This window comes from Psammomys obesus, unplaced genomic scaffold (genome assembly GCF_907164565.1).
Source record: "Psammomys obesus unplaced genomic scaffold, mPsaObe1.curated_primary_1811, whole genome shotgun sequence".
Lineage (NCBI taxonomy): Eukaryota > Metazoa > Chordata > Mammalia > Rodentia > Muridae > Psammomys > Psammomys obesus.
Window position 1 is genome coordinate 11,826,427 of NW_026596166.1, and position 20,002 is coordinate 11,846,428.

At 39.7% G+C, this 20,002-nt stretch overlaps 1 pseudogene; it reads right to left on the reverse strand.

Annotated features, from left to right (window-relative positions):
• Positions 1-10,322: 10,322 nt before the first annotated feature.
• On the reverse strand, positions 10,323-11,116 carry LOC129667814 (60S ribosomal protein L7a-like; annotated as a pseudogene).
• Between the last annotated feature and the right edge of the window lie 8,886 nt (positions 11,117-20,002).

The window sequence follows — 20,002 nt, forward strand, 5'->3', positions numbered from 1 at the left end:
TGTGAGAGAAAAGCATTACGCTGATCGAAGCTATGAAGTTTGTGGTACAGTCAGATTTCTTTATTTATGGACATTACATCCAGGGGTAAACCAATCAAAGGTAGAAAATATTAGAATGAGTCATGCCTATAGGGAATATGTAGAGATTTTCTTCTTGTTCTGATTCTGTAAACAATATGGTTTGATGCTTAGTCAGATACTGCTTATATATGAGAAGTATTTTCAGTAATACAGAACTGATACAAAATATGCAGGGGATTTGCTTGGTTCATGCAAATGCTACTTTTTTTTTTTTTGTAAAAGGGAATTAAACATATCTGGTAAGATACTCAACAATACAACAAGGACATTTGCTCAACTGTGTTAATAGAAACTGTCATAACAGCCAGAAACTGGAAATTACCTGGATGTCCCTCAACTAAGAACAGACACAGAAATGGTGGTACATTTACATGGCAGAACACTACTCAGCTATTAAAACAAAGAAATCATAAAATCTGCAGGCAAATGGATGGAACTAGAAAAGATCATCCTGAGTGAGATAACCCAGAAGCAGAAAAACACATATGGTACATACTCACTTATAAGTGGATATTAGCCATATAATATAGGATAAACATTCTTAAATCTATAGTGCTAAAGAAGCTAAACAACAAGGAGGACCCTAGGGAAGATGCTCAATCCTTACTCAGAAGGGCAAACATGATAGACATCACAAGTAGGAGAAGACAAGGAACAGGATAGGAGCCTACCACAGAGGCTCTGAAAGACTCTACTCATGAGGGTATGGAAGGAGATACTGAGACTTATAGCTAAAATTTGGGCAGAGTGCAGGAAACCTTATGGAAGAAGAAGGAGATAGAAAGACCTAGAGGGGACAGGAACTCCACAAGGAGACCAACAGAGCCAAAAATTCTGGGCCCCGGGTGACCTGCAGAGACTGATACACCAACGAAAGACCATGCATAGAGGAGACCTAGAACCCCTGCTCAGAGGAAGCCCACAGGCTGCTCAGTTTCCAAGTGGATTCCATAGTAAGGGAAGCAGGGACTGTCTCTGACATGAACTCAGTGGCCAGCTTGATCACCTTGAAGGTGATCACTCAGTTTGATCACCTTCCCCTGGGGGGTGCAGTCTTACCAGGCCTCAGAGGGAGACAATGCAGCCAGTCCTGATGAGACCTGATGGGCCAGGGTCAGATAGAAGAAGAGGAGGTCCTCCCCTATCAGTGGACTAGGGGAAGGGGCATAGAGGGAGAAGAGGAAGGGAGGGTAGAATTAGGAGGAGATGAGGGAGGGGGCTACAGCTGGGATACAAAATGAATAAATTGTAATAAATAAATAAATAATAGAGAAAAAAGATAAAGAAAAGGGACTTAAGCGTATCTGGTAACCTTGGACTTTGCTATTCAGAGAGTTTTGGACCCAATTATCCACAAATACTGAAGGATGACTATGGCTGGTTAAAGCTTCCAAAGAAAACTTAACTATTTGGGTTGGTGTGTGTTTGGCAACAGAATTTCTCTGAAGATATAGTGTCGCTATTTGTGCCTAGCAATTCTATGTGAAAATAATCACAAGGTAAGATCTCTTTTGGTCATAGTTCTCAAACCTGTCAAATCTCCTATTTGTTTCCTCATCTTTGTGCTCAGTCTGACTTTCTTTTCTTCTTTTTTTTTTATTTAATGTTTTCTAAAGTCATCTGAAGTCATAATCTAAATCTTATTTTTTTTTTAAGTTGGACTCACTCTGTTGACAATCTTATTTCTAAGTATTTTCTGGGAAAATACAAAAGTGTCATTTTTCCCAATGCTACAAACTCCAAAATTTTTAATTTCTAGTTTAGCTTTGATTATAGCTGGCAAGTAGAGAACTCCTAGCAGAGTCCCCATTTCAGCTGACATATTTGGCTACTAGGAAATTCTTATTGAGCTCAGATCTATCATATATTATAAAAGCAGCAAAAAAATGATAACATCTGGAACTTCCTCAGCCAGACCTACAGAATTGTAGACTTAGAGGGATGTAATCTAGCTTCTATGGTATGAAAGGCTGAGCAGCTTTCTGGTGTGTGTGTGTGTGTGTGTGTGTGTGTGTGTGTGTGTGTGTGTGTATGAAACATATTTCTTATGATGTTTTAGCTTTTGGCATTCCAGTCATTGCTACATCCTACTTGGTGGGAAGGGTTTGGGGTAGCCAGTATCTAGAGCAAGTGTTTTCAATATAGTTGTGAGAGAGAAAGAGAAAGTGTGTGAATTTGTGTGAGTAAGGAGGAGAAGAGAAGAGTTGGGGAAGGTGAAACCATATCAGAATATATTGCATGAACAAGCTGTTTTCTTTTTAAAAATTTTTTAAAATTTTTTATATTAATTATAGTTTATTCACTTTATATTGCAGCTGTAGCTCCCTCCCTCATTCCCTTCTAATCTCACCCTTCCTCCCTCATTTCCTCCCATGTCCCTCTCCAAGTCCACTGGTAGGGGAGTTCCTCCTCCCCTTCCATCTGACCCTAGCTTATCAGGTCTCATCAGGACTGGCTGCATTGTCTTCCTCTGTGGCCTGGCAACACTGCTCTCCCCTCAGAGGTAGGTGATCAAAGAGCCAGCTACTGAGTTCATGTCAGAGACAGTCCCTGTTCCTATTATTGGGGAACCCACTTGGATAGTGAGCTGCCATGGGCTTCATCTGTACAGGGGTTCTAGGTTATCTCCATACATGGTCCTTGGTTGGAGTATCAGTGTCAGAAAAGACCCCTGGGCCCAGATTTTTTTGGTTCTGTTGTTCTCCTTATGGAGTTCCTGTCCCCTCCAGGTCTTTCTGTCTCTCCCTTCTTTCATATAATTCCCTGCACTCTACCCAAAATTTGGTTATGAGTCTCAGCATCTGCTTTGATACACTGCTGGGTAGAATCTTTCAGAGGTCCTCTGTGGTAGGCTCCTGTCCTGTTTCTTATTTTCTGTTTTTTTTTTTTCAGTGTCCATCCTGTTTGTCTTTCTGAGTGAGGATTAATCATTTCACTCAGGGTCCTCCTTCTTGCTTAGCTCCTTTAGGTGTACAGGGTATTTTCAATAACAAAGAGAAGGTTATACACACCATTTCCAGTGTCAACTGTTGGTTCACATTCAAGTAACACCTCACTGCCTGGAACAGAATCTGTAAGGAGGTGGCCACCCCGAGGTCCCTCTGTCTATGGGTGTTTCTGTTGGACCATAGAAACAATGACTTTTGGAGATCCACAGGCAGCTACCACTCTACTTTTTTTTTTTTTTCTCAGCCAAACTCATTTGACAACACAAACAAGACATAGTACAGAAAGTAACTGAAAAAGAAGAAAACCTAAACAACACTCAGGAATTCCCTGGGCGTGACATAAAACCCAGACACCACTGACCATTCAGACAACAAAGAGGCAGTGGGACTCTGTTCAATTCCTGCAGCCCATTTGTGGCATAGGGCACCAGGATTGGGTTCTGCTGCTCAGCGAGTTAACTGTGCTGTGGAAAACCATGTAGCAGCTCCCTCTCCAGTGCTAGCTTAAAATATCAACAGCTCTCCAGGATGAGCTCTCTGAATAAGCTCTGGTTAATTTCTCTTTCATTTTGTGGGATGAGCAGGGACTAGGCAAAGTAAGTCATTGTGGCTACTTTTTATTGGATAAGCCAAATAATCTTCACTGTCTTAGAGATATTGAATATCTATGAATGTGTAGACGCCAGTAAAATGTGACTACACGTAAAAGTTAGACAGAATTTTTTTTGAGGTCATGCAGTAAATGAGAAGTCTGCCTTTGTAGCTTGATATGCAGTACAACGTGTTGTAAAAGTAAAGAATCCCTTTAAAGTATCATTGGTCACAAAGTTTTTTTGCAGTTTTATTTTCTTGAAAGCAATGACTACATTTGACATATTTTGAAACTTTCACAAAACCTGGATGTATAAATTAATATTTAGTGGGTGAATAGATACTGTAACTATTTTTGTGGCTCTGGAGAGTATAAAATTATAAAGAAATAACTAGCCTCACAAGCTAACTGGTACCTAGGTTTTCATGAATGCAAATTGTGTGTTAAATGCATGATGAAAAAATACATTAATTATAGCATCAAAATGTTACATACTTGCAAATATAAGCACTTTACATACACAAGTTTCTATTTGATTTGATATAATGAAAATTCACAAAGAAATTGCTGTTTGGATTATGATCTAGCATATTTCTAAGCATTTGTTAAATCTTTGAGTGACACATTGGATAACATAGTGCAAATTGGCTGCCATATCTCATATTTAATGATAGTTAATAGTTCAGAAAACAAGCTCAGCATTCACACTCCCGTAATGGCGATGTGCCACTGTCAAATCACCTATATATAATTATGATCTCTGAAATCATAATGACTAAATGTGTATAATTAAAAAAAAACCCAAACTTTGAGTGAGAAGAAAATGTGGAAATAAATTTGACTATTAAAGCAAAACGCAAGATCCACTTATTTTTCATTTGCCTATGTGCGGCATGATGTTTTGATGCTCTTATATATGGTAAAGTGGTCATTGTAGTCCAGAAAACAGTCACATTCATCATCTTGCTGCCATTTTTTCAGCTTTCTGGCAAGAATATCTAAGACATTCTTAGTAAAATTTCACCATACACTATTGTAACAGCAGGACTCAGGACATCCTGTGCACCTGTGTGCATTTGCTCACCCATCTTTCTATCTCCATATCTCACTTTCAGATTTCATCCTTGGTGGCTTCCTGTGTCTAGAAAACTAAAATTGACAGAAGGCCAAATAAAACACAACTAAGAATAAAATGAATTAATTCCTACTGTGGCTAAGATCCCTTTCTTAGAATATAATTTCTATTACACGTTTCATGGGGCTGCAGCGAGGTGCTGGAGCTGTGTTTGGCTTTATATTGTCCATGTTAACACAGCATGACTTTCGTGTCAAGTTTCATCGTGCAGGTCTTTGAATTAATTTTGGATATGTGTAAAAGGAGACAGAGCTGAATTCAGGAAAACCCTGTAAGCTTCCAACTTGCCTGCAAGGCTAATAAAATCATATGACTTGTTCTTTGAAGGATAGTAGAACTAGTACAGATAAAGTTGGTTTGAAAACATTTTTATACATTAGTTCTTTGAATTTTGTTATTATTCAAGTTCAGTCTGAGCCTGTGACTTTAACACTATTTTTATTACTGTTACTTTACACTTCAGTGGTATTTATTTTTTGTTATCAACTAATGTAGCTGTATTTATTGAATGTGCTTTCAGAAATTCTACAAGTTAAAAACAAAGTCCATTTTGCTCAATTATATGGAAGCACAAAAGACTCAGATAACCAAAGGAATCCTGAGCAAAAAGGGAGAATTACATTACCCAATGTCATGTTACACAGAGAAAGTGACAAAACCAGCCTGGAACTATCATAAGTACATTGACACAGGTCAATGGAACAAAGCCCATGAATAAACCCACATAGTATTTTCAGAAGCAGTGTCAAAACATACCATGGAGGAAAAAAATAAATCTGGCTCCTTGCTTGTAGAAGAACAAAACTAGATCCTAATATTTCCACCAACAAAAATAAAATGAATTAAAAATGTATCAAAGCACTTAATGTAAGACCCCCCCCCCAAACTCTGATACTATTAGGAGAAGACAGGAAAAACTCTTCAAGATAAAGGCAAGAAAAGAACTTTCTGAAAAGAACTCCAGTAGGACAGGAACTAAAGTCAAGAACTGGTGAATGGGGAAACTGGTGATATAGGGTTCACCAACCCTATATCTGACAGAGGGCTGATATCCAGCATATATAAAGAACTAAAGAATTTAAAAAGTAATAAATCAAGTAATCCAATTAAAAAATGGGGTATGGAGCTAAACAGAGAATTCTCTGTAGAGGTATATAGAATGGCAGAGAAACACTTAAAGAGATACTCAACATCCTTGGCCATCAGGGAGATGCATATCAAAACGACCCTGAGATTTCACATTACACCCATCAGAGTGGCTAAGATGAATAACTCAAGTGACAACACATGCTGGAGAATTGTGGAGAAAGGGGAACCCTTCTTCATTGCTGGTGGGAATGTAAACTGGTACAACCACTTTGGAAGTCAATCTAGCACTTTCTCAGACAATTAGGAATAGTGCTTCTTCAAGACCCAGCTATACTACTCGTAGGCATATACCCAAAATTTGCTCAAGTACACAACAAGGACATTTGCTCAACCATGTTTGTAGCACTTTTATTTGTAATAGCTAGAACCTGGAAACAACCCAGATGTCCCTCAATGGAAGAATGGATACAGAAATTGTGGTATTTTTACACAATGGAATACTACTCAACAATCAAAAAGGAGGAAATCATGAAATTTGCAGACAAATAGTGGGATCTAAAAAAGATCATTTTGAGTGAGGTATCCCAGAAGGAGAAAGACACACATGGTATATACTCACTCATATAGACCTATAAGATATGATAAACAGAATGAAATCTATACACCTAAAGAAGAAAAGCAACAAAGAGGAACTGGTGATAAGATGATCAATCCTTGCTTAGAAAGACAAATGGGAGGTGCATTGGACATAGGAGAAAACAAGTAACAGGACAGGAGCCTACCGCAGGGGGCCCCTGAAAGACTCTACCTAACAGTGTATCAAAGCAGATACTAAGACTCATAACCAAACCTTTGGCAGAGTGCAGAGAATCATATGAAAGAAGGGAGAGTTAGTATGACGTGGAAAGGATAGGAGTCTCACAAGGACCAAATGTATCTGGGCCCAGGGGTCTTTTCAGAGACTGACACTCCACCAAGGACCATGTATGGATATAACCTAGAACCTCTGCTCGGATGAAGCCCGTGGTAGCTCAGTAACCAATTCGTTTCCCATAGTAAGGGGAACAGGGACTATTTCTGACAGGAACTCAATGACTGGCTCTTTGACCTCCCCACCCCCCAAGGGAGGAGCAGTCCTGCTAGGCCACAGAGGAGGACTTTGCAGCCAGTCCTGAAGATACCTGATAAAACGGTCAGATGAAAGGGGAGGAGGTCCTCCCCAATTAGTGGACTTGGAAAGGGGCAGGGAGGAGATGTGGAAGGGAGGGAGGGTTTGGAAAGGGATGAGAGAGCAGGATACAATTGGATACAGAGTTAATAAACTGTAACTAATAATAAAAAATAAATAAAATTAAAAAAAGAAAAAAAAAAAGAACTGGTGAATGTGATAGCATGAAATTAAAAAGCCACTGTACTTTTAAGAAACTTTAACTGAATGAAGGGGTAGCCACAGCATGAGAAGTCTTCAGTTGCTAAACTATGACAGAGGGTTTATAGCTTGTACATAAAAGGGGCTCAAAATAGTAAAATGCTAAACCTAAATAACATTACCAGTCAATGGGCAATGAATTAAACAATTTTCCTAAGGTGAAGTATAGATGGATAATTAATACGAAAAATATACACTGTTCTCATTCATCTGAAAATGCAAACTAAAACTTCACTAACATTTTGCATTACCCTAGTCACATCACAAAAGCAACAATAAAGGCTGGCGAGGTTATAGAGGAAGGACAAGCTTTGCTCACCGCTGGTGGACATGGGAATTGTTCTATCCATGGGGAATAACTAAAAATAAAATGACCATATCACCCGGCTACCCAATTCTGGAGCGTCTACACAAAGGACTCCTAAGTCCGTATAACAGATATTGTTACATCAGTCTATATTGCTGCGTGATTCACTGCTGTCAAGGGAATCTTAGATTACACGCCCATCAACAGAGTAGCAAATAAAGAGGCTGTAGTATATGTATGAAATAGACTTTTATTCATTTAAAAAAAGGAATTAAATTATCTTGCTTGCTAGAAAATGTATGTAATTGGATATTAAGGTGTTAAGTGAAACAAGCCAGGTTCAGAAAGAGAAATATCTAATGTTTTCTCTTCTTTATAGAGCCGTAGTTTATATAGGTAAATAAATTTGTGTATGTGATTATATATATAAAATACCTCTCTCTCTCTCTCTTTATATATATATATGTGTGTGTGTGTGTGTATGTGTGTATACATATATACATGTATATACATATACATATACATGTATATACATATACATATATATATATGTAACATGAAAACAAGTGATACTAGGATATCAGGAGAAGCTAAGATATTAATAGGAGTGGGTAGGGGGAGAAACGGAAGTCAATAGGAGGTGAATGTGCTAAAAAATTATATATATGCAACAAAATGTATTTATCAAATCCATTACTATCAACAAATTTATCTACAAAACATATGCTAATAAAGTATTTAATATTCTATGTATTGAAATTATGTTTTCTTAATAACTGATATGTCAACAGAGGGTTGACTTCTTCTAAAGTCTAGACAATATTATATGTCTCTTCCCATTCTATAATAGATGGTTTTAAAGACCTTTTTGTGGGTAGGGGTTACAGTCCCATGCTCACATTTCACTCTGAACTTCCATGTTCGCATTCAGTTCAGGGACTGCTTCAGTCCTGTATGCTGCCTTTATGCTTGTAGGTAGGATCTTGAATATGAACCTAATGCCTTTCCCTAATATCCACAAACCAAACAAAAAGAAATACAACACAAAACAAAACACACCACTACAAGCATGCCAGTTGGCTGTTGTTTCAACTGGAGGGAGAACACTGGTTTATTTTGTTGCAGTGAAGGTAACCTCAAATTCTATTAGATTTTTTTTTCTTTATTTATTTATTTATTTATTTATTTTTTATTTTATTTTTCTTTTTAGTTACATTTTGTTAACTCTGTGTCCCAGCTGTATCCCGCTCCCTCATTCCCTCCCCAACCACACACTCCCTCCCTGGTCTCCTCCCTGCCCCTTTCCAAGTCCCCTGATAGGGGAGGACCTCCTCCCCTTTCATCTGACCCTGTTTTATCAGGTATCTTCAGGGCTGGCTGCAAAGTCCTCCTCTGTGGCCTAACAGACTGCTCCTCCCCTGGGGGGGGGTGTCAAACAGCCTGCCCTTGAGATCCTGTTAGAAATAGTCCGTGTTCCCCTTACTTTGGAAAACTACTTGGTTACTGAGCTACCACAGGCCACATCCGAGCAGAAGTTCTAGGTTATATCCATAGATGGTCCTTGGTTGAGTGTCAGTCTCAGAAAAGACCCTGTGCCCAGATATATTTGGTCCTTGTAGAGCTCCTCTCCTTTCCATATCATACTAACTTCCCTTCTTTCATATGATTCCCTGCACTCTGCCGAGGGTTTGGTTATGAGTCTTAGTGTCTGCTTAGAAACACTGCTAGGTAGAGTCTTTCAGATGCCTTTTGTGGTAGACTCCTGTCATAAGTTCAATGCACATCCCATTTGTCTTTCTAAATGAGGATTAATCACCTTCACCTGTGTCCACTTTCTTGATTATCTTCTTTAGGTGTGTAGATTTCATTATGTTTATCATGTCTTGTAGGTCTATATAAGCGAGTATATACCAAGTTTGTCTTTCTCCTTCTGGGATACTTCACTCAGAATGATCTTTTCTAGATCCCACCACTTGCCTGCAAATTTCATGATTTCCTCCTTTTTGATTGCTGAGTAGTATTCCTATTTGTCTTTCTAAGTGAGGAATGGGTCATCTTACCCTGGTTCCTCTTTCTTGTTTATCTTCTTTAGGTGTACAGATTTCATTATGTTTATCATATCTTATAGGTCTATATGAGTGAGTATATACCATGTGTGTCTTTCTCCTTGTGGGACCCTCATTCAGAATGATCTTTTCTAGATCCCACCTGCAAATTTCATGATTTCCTCATTTTTGATTGCTGAGTAGAATTTCATTGTATAAAATTACCACAATTTCTGTATCCATTTCTCCATTGAGGGACACCTGGGTTGTTTCCAGGTTCTGGCTATTACAAATAAAAGTGCTACAAACATGGTTAAGCAAATGTCCTTGTTGTGTACTTGAGCAAATTTTGGGTATATGCCTACGAGTAGTATAGCTGGGTCTTGAGGAAGCACTTTTCCTAATTGTCTGAGAAAGTGCCCGATTGACTTCCAAATGGTTGTAACATTTTACATTCCCACCAGCAATGGAAGAGGGTTCCCCTTTCTCCACAACCTCTCCAGCATGTGTTGTCACTTGAGTTATTCATCTTAGCCACTCTGATGGGTGTAATGTGAAATCTCAGGGTCATTTTGATTTGCATCTCCCTGATGGCCAAGGATGTTGAGCATTTCTTTAACTGTTTCTCTGCCATTCTCTTAGATTTTTAAAATTTTTGTAATTATATTTATGTATAGAAAACTTAACAGTATACATTTAACCCAGTTCTGTGGAGAGTTCTTTTGTCTTTGCCCCCCCCCTTTTTTTAGCTTGCCTATGCCAGCCATAGATTTAAGACCCAGACATTGCCTCCCCAGTGCCATTGGATCTCATAGTATCTTTTGTTGTAATTGGTCCTAATATCTTCCACCAGCTTATCCAGGGCACCCTTATCTTCTGGTTTAAACTATGTGAAGGCAACAGCAGTGCATGTCTTTCCGTTGACCTTTCATCTCAACTTGTCCTTTCCCTTGATGATGTAGAAGGGGACCCCCATCTTGCGACACATGGCAGGCAGGAAGAACACCAGCAGAATGGAATCTACATCATGGACAATCACCACCAGCTGACGTGGGTGACTTATTGACCCATGTTCGAAGGACAGCTGGTCTCTTAGTTGGGACATTCCCTTTGCCAGCAACTTTCTTTCAGAGTGGGCTGGCAGCCTTTGATTCTCTTGTTTAGTCTCTGGCCTGTACTCGTGGGCAAGCTTAAACAGCTGGATAGATGGGTAGTTGATAAACAACTGGGGCTTGTCTGACCTGGTTCATGGCAGGACAGACTATTTTGAGTCTCACATAGAAGATAGCCCTTTGCCACCGCAGCCTGCTGTAGTGGGGCCATTTGTTTAAGCATGTGAGATCTCTTTTGGGCTGCATGTCCTGCCCCATGGCTATGTTCTTGGGCCTCTTCTCAAACAGAGGATTCACCACCCTCTTCTCCCCCTGCTTCTTCAATACAGTAGGGTTCAGGTCCACCTTCTTCCCCTTGGCCTTGTTTCCTTTGGCCATCTTGCCAAAGGAAGACAGATGTTTTGTTTGTTAATTCTCCCTAACCTGGGTGGTTTGCCTCGGCTCCTTCCTCTCTGCCAGATGATGGTCTCACACCATCTTTGCTGCTCCTGTCCTTTACATCCTCCCTGCCATCTGTGTTTGTTCCTGAATGGCACAGATAGCTCCAAGCTTCTCTCATCCCCTTAGCAACTCTGCTTAGACTCCAATCCAGAGCTCATTAAATGTTCACAGAAAAATTCTTTTGGAAAGAAATACTAGAAATTTTGATTCAAAATAGCATGTTAGCACTTTCTTCATTATCCTTCCATACTTAGAAGACTAATGAGGAGGATGGTTTTGTTCTATGCTACCAGGTTCCCTCTTACTCCGAAATGTAAGATAAGAAGAAAAGTACGGTAGATGTTTCCGACTTCACATTTAATTGTTGTTAGGCACCTCAGAGTCATCAGCACTTGAGATGTGTAGGGGGACATGACACAGCATGCTTGAGAGCTCACTGGTCTGGGGTTACCATTGTCGGTAGGACCGCATTACTGTGTGGACAGTAATACAGAAATTAACAAGCAAATGGTAGGTTTTTACTTTTCATCTTTGAACAGCTAGAATTCTCACAGAATTGAAAAGCAACCCCTGAACCTCTTGCAGGTGTCTTTCCAAGAGGAAAGACATCTCATTCTGTTTATGCTATTTAATCAGCTCTACATATACGGCCGGTAATAGATTCAAAGATGGGTTACATGGATAAAAAATACAATTATTCCACGTCAGAATTCAGAGTATTGGTTGGTCATAAGTTGGTCATTACTTCTTGGCAGGCCCCGTGACCTTTGTGTCTAAAAGCTGTTCTGTATGTAACTATCTGACCACAATGTGATCTACAAAGGTGGTGGCAGAATTTGTGAGACTGATAATTATGTGCTTTTACCAATTGCTGTGGAGAATGCTCTGAGTCCCTGACCTATTCTGGATTTGATGTTATTTCTGGGTCATAATTTTTATATTCCTCAGCCTGTATTTTGTCCCTTTCATTACTCAGAAGCAATGGGTAAAAACCCATTACCGATATGTATGTGTCAGAGCTCTCTAGAGGAATAGAGCTCTCTCTCTCTCTCTCTCTTCCTCTCTCTCTCTGTGTGTAAAGATTCACTTGTTTAATATTGTCTGAGTAGGCCACTAATGGCTGTCTGCATGCCAGAGAGCCTGATAACTCATCACGAGCTACTGTGTTCATGAGGCTCAGTGGCCACAGCCTTGCTTTAAAACCCTGTAGGTTGAGAATTAAGATTAAGCATCATAACGTTATAAGCTTTCTTTCCCCCTAGGATAGTGAGTCTCATTCTGTGGCAGTAAGGTGGTATTATACACTCAGTTTTCCGACTCTGCCCCAGATGTTCGGATATCCTTGAGATATTCTGCAATAAGAGTCCTGCTAATGTGCAGGAGAGAGAGAGACCCAGTTCTCATAGTCATCTGCATGTAGGGAAGAATCTCTGAGAACTAAGGTGTCTCATATGCTTACATATATTTTTAAATGTTCAGCTATGATCGTCTCTTTACCGGTGCCCTCCTTACCCTTTATCTCCTCCTCATCAGAATGTGAACTGGAGCCAGAAGGAGAGGAGGTGCAGATAGAAGATCTCACTCCCTTGGTCTAATAGTCACATGTGATTTTGTGTTTGCTTTGTTTTCCCTTGTATTGAAAATAGACTCTTTTCTCATGCAGTATATCCTAATTAAAGTTTCTCTTGCCTCTACTTCTCCTAGTTCTTTTCCACCTCACTTATCTTTCAGATCCACTCCTTTTATGTTTCTCATTGGAAAAGAATAGGCTTCTAAGAGATAACATAAAAACATTACAAAATAAAATACAATTAGACAAAACAAAGACAATCGCACAAAAGTTGAGCAAAGTGAACCAAAAGAAGCAAAGGAACTCAAGAGAAGGCATAGGAATCAGAGACCTACTCATTCACACTCCCAGAAGTTCCATAAAAACACTAAACTGAAAGTTATAATATGTATGCAAAGGGTTTGGTGAAGACCTATAGAGGCCCTGCCTTTGCTGCTTCAGTATCTGTGAGTACATATGAGGTTTTCTCAGTTGATTTAATAGTCTCCAAATAATGGGGGAGATGAAGTCCTAACTGGCCATCTCTTGTCACAAAACAAAGCTTAGTACTGGGTTACATCCAATTGAGTTTTTGGCCAGAGTGGTCCCATGGAAATCCATAAATGAGCCAGATTGTTGCCAAGACTATAGATTTCTCTCCACAGACTGACAGCAAGGCCCCATTGCTGAAAAGAACACCTACGCAATCAGTTGAATATGGAGAGGTTGATCTGGTGCCTACATAGAACCTTCACTCCTGCTTTCTAATGTCTTTGGTATGGGAAGGTACTCTTCAGCCTACCAAAAGAGAAACCTAAACACTAACCAGCCATGAACCCTATGATCTACAGTTTTTTCCTTGCTGCAAAATATGTTCAGGCAATGGTAGCACAATTCTTTTAGGAGTAAACATCCGATGTCTGATTTGACCTACGGCTCTATGAGATGGAACCCATACCTGAAACTGCTTGAGTGAGCAGAACCTGAAACTAGGTAGCCAGAGACCTAGGGTAAAAACAAACACTACTAGCCTTAAAAATGTAGTAATAAAACGACTACTAATGATGCTCCTCTATACTTATAGATCAGTGCCTTATTCAGCCATTATCAAAGAAGCTTTCTCCTGAAGCAGATGGAAACAAATACAGAGACCTACAGCCAGAAATCACACACACACACACACACACACACACACACACACACACACACACACGAGAGAGAGAGAGAGAGACAGAGAGAGACAGAGAGAGACAGAGAGAGACAGAGAGAGAGAAAGAATGGGATGTCTCTGGCGAATCCCTCCCCTCACATCTCAGAGAACCCCGAAAAGCTCGCAAAAGGAGAGAGGAAGAGTGTAAGAATCAGAAAGCATGGAGGACACCATGATAACAAGGCCCTTTAAGTCTCTTGTGGTTTTTTATCTCCTTGGTGTGGCAATTATTCAAATGCTAGTTGTTTTGTGTGAAGCACAAGGCAGAGGAAGATCAATATATACTTGGCCAGATTCCTCACTGGAGTCTTTGATAGAACTTCTAAGAGGAAAAAGCAGCTTAGATATCTGCTACTCAGGAAACAATCAGTTTGGTGTGAATAGCCAGTTTCCTCTAAAATACTGTCTGAAGTCCCCTGAGTCCCAATCTGTGTTGAGTTTAGAGGACACATGACAAAGGGAAGGTATCATAGCACTCACCTTGGACTGAATAGTTAAAACATTATTTATAATTTGGACTTGCAATAGTTACAAAGCATAAGCACAGTTCTACTTACCACTGTGTGTTCACAAGAACCTTTTATATCCTTGGTTTCAAAGGATATAGATATGTAGATTGTATGTAGATATGGCAGCAATCTTTTCAAATGATTTTTCAAGATAGATTGAGATAGTTATTTCTCAAAAAATGAATGATTATTGTCTCTAGGTTAAAGTTTGTAATAATTTCTAATTCAAGTCATATTTGTAATCTTTATTATATAGCTTTTTATATTTTCATATTAATTATGTCTATTATATGATGTATATTTTATATTAAGCAATTATTGACTTTCCTAGAGTATGTGCTATTTTTTATCATGTAAGATTGGTTTATAAGGGTTTTAGTTAGCATATTACACTCACATTCCAGCAATAAGTCAGCATTTGTATTCTTTCATTTAGTTTTTAAATTTAATATATTTTTAATCCATATATTCACTTGCATGCCTATTGTAGTTCCCTCTCTTCTCTCCTCCTGGTCCCACCTTCTCACCCTTTTCTTCCTATCCCTCTTCCCCTTCTCTTCAGGAGAAAAGGAACCCTCTCCCACCAAACCACACCCGTATATCAAGTCACATTAGGACTGAGCTCATCTTTATCCAAAGAGGCCAGGCAAGACAGCCCTGTTAGAGGAAATTGATCAAAAAGCAGATAACAGAGTCCACATCATAGACAGCCCCTGATCAACTTAATAGGTCACCCACGTGAAGATCAAGCTGCCCATCGGTTACATATATGTAAGGGGCCTAAGTCTAGGCCATGTGTGGTCTTTGGTTGGTGCTCTCCACGGTCCCAGATTAGTTAACTCTGTTGGTCTTCTTGTGGTGTTCTTGTTTCCTATGGCACCTTTTATCCTTTCCTCTGACTCTTCCACAGGACTCCCCAAGATTTGCCTAATGCTTGGCTGTGAGTCTCAGCATCTTATTCTATTAGCTGCTGTGTAGGGCCTCTCAGAGGACAGTTATGCTAGACTCCTGTCTGTAAACACAGCAGAGTATCATTTATGGTGTCAGGGGCTGGTTATCTCCCATAGGGTGTGTCTCACGTTTGGCCACACATTCCCTCAGTCTTTGCTCTATCTTTATCTCTGTACAACTTTTAGGCAGGGTAAATTTTGGTCAAAGGTTTTGTAGGTGGGTTGATGGATTGGTGTTCCCCTCCCAACACTATAATTACCTGGCTAGAAGGTGGCCTCCTCAGTCTCCATGTCCCCCACTGCTTAAGAGGCACAGCTAGAGTCAACACCATATCCTCCCTGGAGCCTACTCTGTTGTAGTCTCCAGCTTGTCTCAGAGACCCCTCATCCCTTGGAGAGTTCCCTTTCTTCTCCAAGCCCTCTCACCTCCTCCCTGCTTTCCACACATCTGATCCCCCTTCTCAGTTCCCTCTCCACACCCATCAAAATACCACCACAATTCTTTACAGACCTAGAAAGAACAATTCTCAAGTCCATATGGAAAAACAAAAAACCCAGAATAGCTAAAACAATCCTGTATAGTAAAAACATTCTTTCAATTCTTGAACTACGTTTTCCCATCAGCCCTAAGATGGTTTCATATATAACAATTTTCAGCTTTATGTGTTCTGTGTTCCATGAATGTTCACGGAGTACTGGAATTTATCAAACTCTAGTTGTTGATTGCTGTGCACCACAAAAGAATATGTGTCTTGTGGAGAGAGAAAGTGAAGTCTAGCTGAGGCAGGGTCAAGTTTGTCTAAGAGTAAGAGGTGATGTTCTTCCCCCACATGGTGCTATGGATAGTCTGCCTTTGTCAGTCATTCCTTCATGAGATATACCTTCACCCTGACAGCTGCAAGTCACTTGGTGCAAACAGGAAAGGAACAGATGCTCCTTTTGGATGGAATCAAGGTGTTTTCCTTCCTAGGAGGGATAAAAGAGTTCAGATTTTCCTTTAACACACAGCACTGGAAGAGTTTGCAAGACTATTTTATCCTTATCACGTTGCCATGGAAACATGGCCTCCAGTACCTAATTGTGAGCTTGCTTTATTCTTTTTTTCCTGTACTTACCTTCAACATTTCTAACAACACAGTGAAGCAGTCAAAAGTATAGACGTGCAATTCCACCTATGGAAACCTGCACTCAAAGTGTAATTGTTGACCGGTATGTGAGGGAGAGAACCTGGGGATTTTTTGAGTTCCCCCCAAAATAAAAACAGAATACTTTCTTTATATCTTTGTTGATGTTTTCACTTTGCAGAAGCATTTGGTTTTCATTTTGAAAGATGAGGGCTACGTTGTAAGTTCTGTTTCTTTTTGAAGCAAACTAAGAGGGAGTGAAGCCGTTGGAGTGGATGACGGCGGTAGGCTGTGCTTTCAGCCGTGGGAACTCTGTCTTTCTCAGGAGTAAATAAATATCCCTCTGCTGAGACATGGAAGTTTAACGGGGGGTATATCTTAAAGATCTGAGCAACACGGTCTTTATTTCCAGTGATTCTGTTATATAAAAGCCCTCTTTTAGGCTGATATATTTTTGTTTCTTTAAACCTGTAAAGCACAGATCTATGGATATAAAATGTTATTTTTCTCAGGAAAATGCAGCAATTGTCTATCTTCAGAAAAGAATGTTAGATAAATGCCATTTATGTAGAAGCCTACACTTTATAGTGGAAGAATTATTATGAAACTATTTTGCTCAGTGTGCTGTAGTTAGTCAACATGAAAGCATTTAGCAGAGATTTGCAGTAGCAGTCACTCAGCTATTAAAGACCCAGCATAGCTAGCTGCTATTATGCTTCAAATTCTGATAAGAATGGCTCATATCAGTTCTCTTGGAGGGTAGATGGCATCATGTTATTTATTTATAAACTAGACTAAGGAGCTAGTGAGTAACTGATTTTACTTTCACAAGTGATCTTGGCACAGTCACCATCAGGGGTAGGAAAGCTAGAGATTCATGACAATTCACAGGCAAGTACAATTGCTTTGTATTATAAATGGCATAAGCCAAACCACAGTGAGTCTATACTTCAGGTTTTCTAAAATGGTAAAGGGAATGATGTGTTTAAGTTGAAGAGATAAGCATAGTCTCTGCAAGAAGGAAACAGTATCTCTTAGAGCACATTATATATTTATTGTAAATCCGTGGCCCTATTTTTATCAACAGAATATATTGCTTTGATGTGGGGGAGGTGACATTGAGTTTATTTTAATAAACAAGTGAATTTGAGGTTCAGAAAAGTAATTTTATGAAATAAAGAAAGGTAGAAACTCCTCAAAAGAAGGATTCAAGTGCAAGTTTGTTGCTCTTAAACCCCTGCACAGATGTAGCCCATGGCAGCTCAGTCTCTAAGAGGGTTCTCCAGTAATAGGAACAGGAACTGTCTCTGACATGAACTTATGGGCTGGCTCTTTGATCACCTCCTCCTGATGGGGGAGCAGCCTTACCAGTCCACAGAGAAAGACAATGAAGCCTGATGAGACCTGATAGACCAGGGTGAGATGGAAGGGGAGGAGGGGCTCCCCTATCATTGGACTGGGGGAGGGGAATAGGAGAAGAAGAGGGAAGGAGGGTGGGATTGAGAGGGGATGGAGGAGGAGGCTACAGCTGGGATACAAAGTGAATAAACTGTAATTAATAAAAATAAAATTAAAAATTTGGTTGTGGTTTTGAAAGGGTTAGGCTAACTTTGTAAACTATATATCTTCTAAAGCCTATAGTTTTGAGTTTTAGGTCCAGTTTAAGCTAAAGCCTCTTAGTACCTTTCCAGAGGATGGAGGAATGTGACCCTATTTGTGAGGACAGATATAAAAAAAGGCAAGCAAGCAATGACCTTCACTCAGCAAAAAAGGACCAGACTCTTGTCTTTGAGATAGCGTTTCTTAGCAACGAACCTGGACTTCTTCTGAGTAGCTTTTGACCTCCAGCCAAAAGTCCGCAGCCCCTAATCTTCAAGGATGAGCTAATCACCCCCACCTTCAATTGTAGCTGCATCCACACTTGGCAGGACTGGCCAAGCTTGAGCACCTAAGACTAACCAATTATCTTACTTTATAGCTTCCTCATTCAATCCTAAATTGCCAAGACTGCAACTTCAAATCTCCCGCAATTTTTCTTATAAAAACCTAAAGGCCTTTGTCTCCTGGTGCCACTCTTTGCTGACTGGCAGGGGTGACCCCATTGCGCAATGGTTAATAAACCTCTTGCTTTTGCAACAAGTCTTGGTCTGGGGGAGTTTCTGGAAAGGGCGCGATCTTAAACTCCTGAGCTGTGAGACCCCAGGTCTTACAGTCTTCACAAAGTATGGAGGGCAATTAAATTGGAGAGAATGTTTATAGACAACATCATGCTGTTTGTTCTATTCTTTTAAGTCCAGAATACAAATAAGGCTAGCTGAGGCCTCAGTGGAAAGTAGCTCAGGGTCTTCCTTCATGGCCTTCTTCACAAACAGAGTCACTGTTCAGAGTTGTCATTAGCCCACTGACTTAGCCCTATTTTTAAGAATTAGGGATATTAGAAGCATGGTGACTATGAGCATAGTTTATGCACTTCTCTTTTCTAAGGCACAGTCACTGGCTTAAGAGGTCCTTTGCACATAACTAATAAAGTGTGTGACTTCACTCCCACTCACTTACTGTTCTGTAAAGATATCTTCCTTGGTGATCTCTGAGGAAAGAGTAACTATGATCTGGGAAATAACATTAAGTTCATTGGGTTATGATGTCATCCAAAAATACCTCTACCTACACCCTAAATTTATAATGAACAAAAGTCAAAATTTTGACCAAAAAAAAAAAAATGTCATTATGATGGTAGATAGAGCTGTGGGTAAAATCCCTAGACCACAAGGCTATGAATGGATGGTGGTGTGAGAGAAATCAGGAGCAGCCTTCACAGGGGTGAAAATCCTCCTATATGAATTAGAAAATAAAAATAGAAAGCAGTTCAAAGGAATTGTATATGGATGTAACCGTTTAATCCTGGGCATACAGGGAGTCAAACCAATCTCTTCTAATAAATGTAGGTGTTATTAATGTAGCAACTGCAAAAAAAAAGGATTAAGTAAAATCGTATTGGAAACTACTTTCCCTTACAAACTTTATCCGGTCTGAAATCTGTGTGACTAAGCAGTAATAGTGATTACTGAATTCTTTTAAGTTTAAACTGTATTTTAATATGCTGAAACTGCATGACTTCTCAGAAAATTTGCAAATCTAAGGCAACAGGGACGAACAACACAGCGCAGCAATGACATATGCACAGAGTAACTGCTCAGGATGGGTAGCGGAAGAGCTGCTGTGAGTGCTCAGAACACAGGAAGCCTGCCACCCCGCTCCACAGACTGCCCTGTACCTAGCATCAAATGCTGTGAACAGCAACATCTCAGACACAAAAGCATTATTTTTTTTGGTGATTCTTTTTTTTTCCATTCTTTTATTTTTTATTTTTTTAACTTTTATTAATTACACTTTATTCACTTTGTATCCCCCCGTAAACCCTTCCCTCTTCCCTTCCTAATCCCACCTGCCTTCCTTCTTCTTCATGCATGCCCCTCCTCAA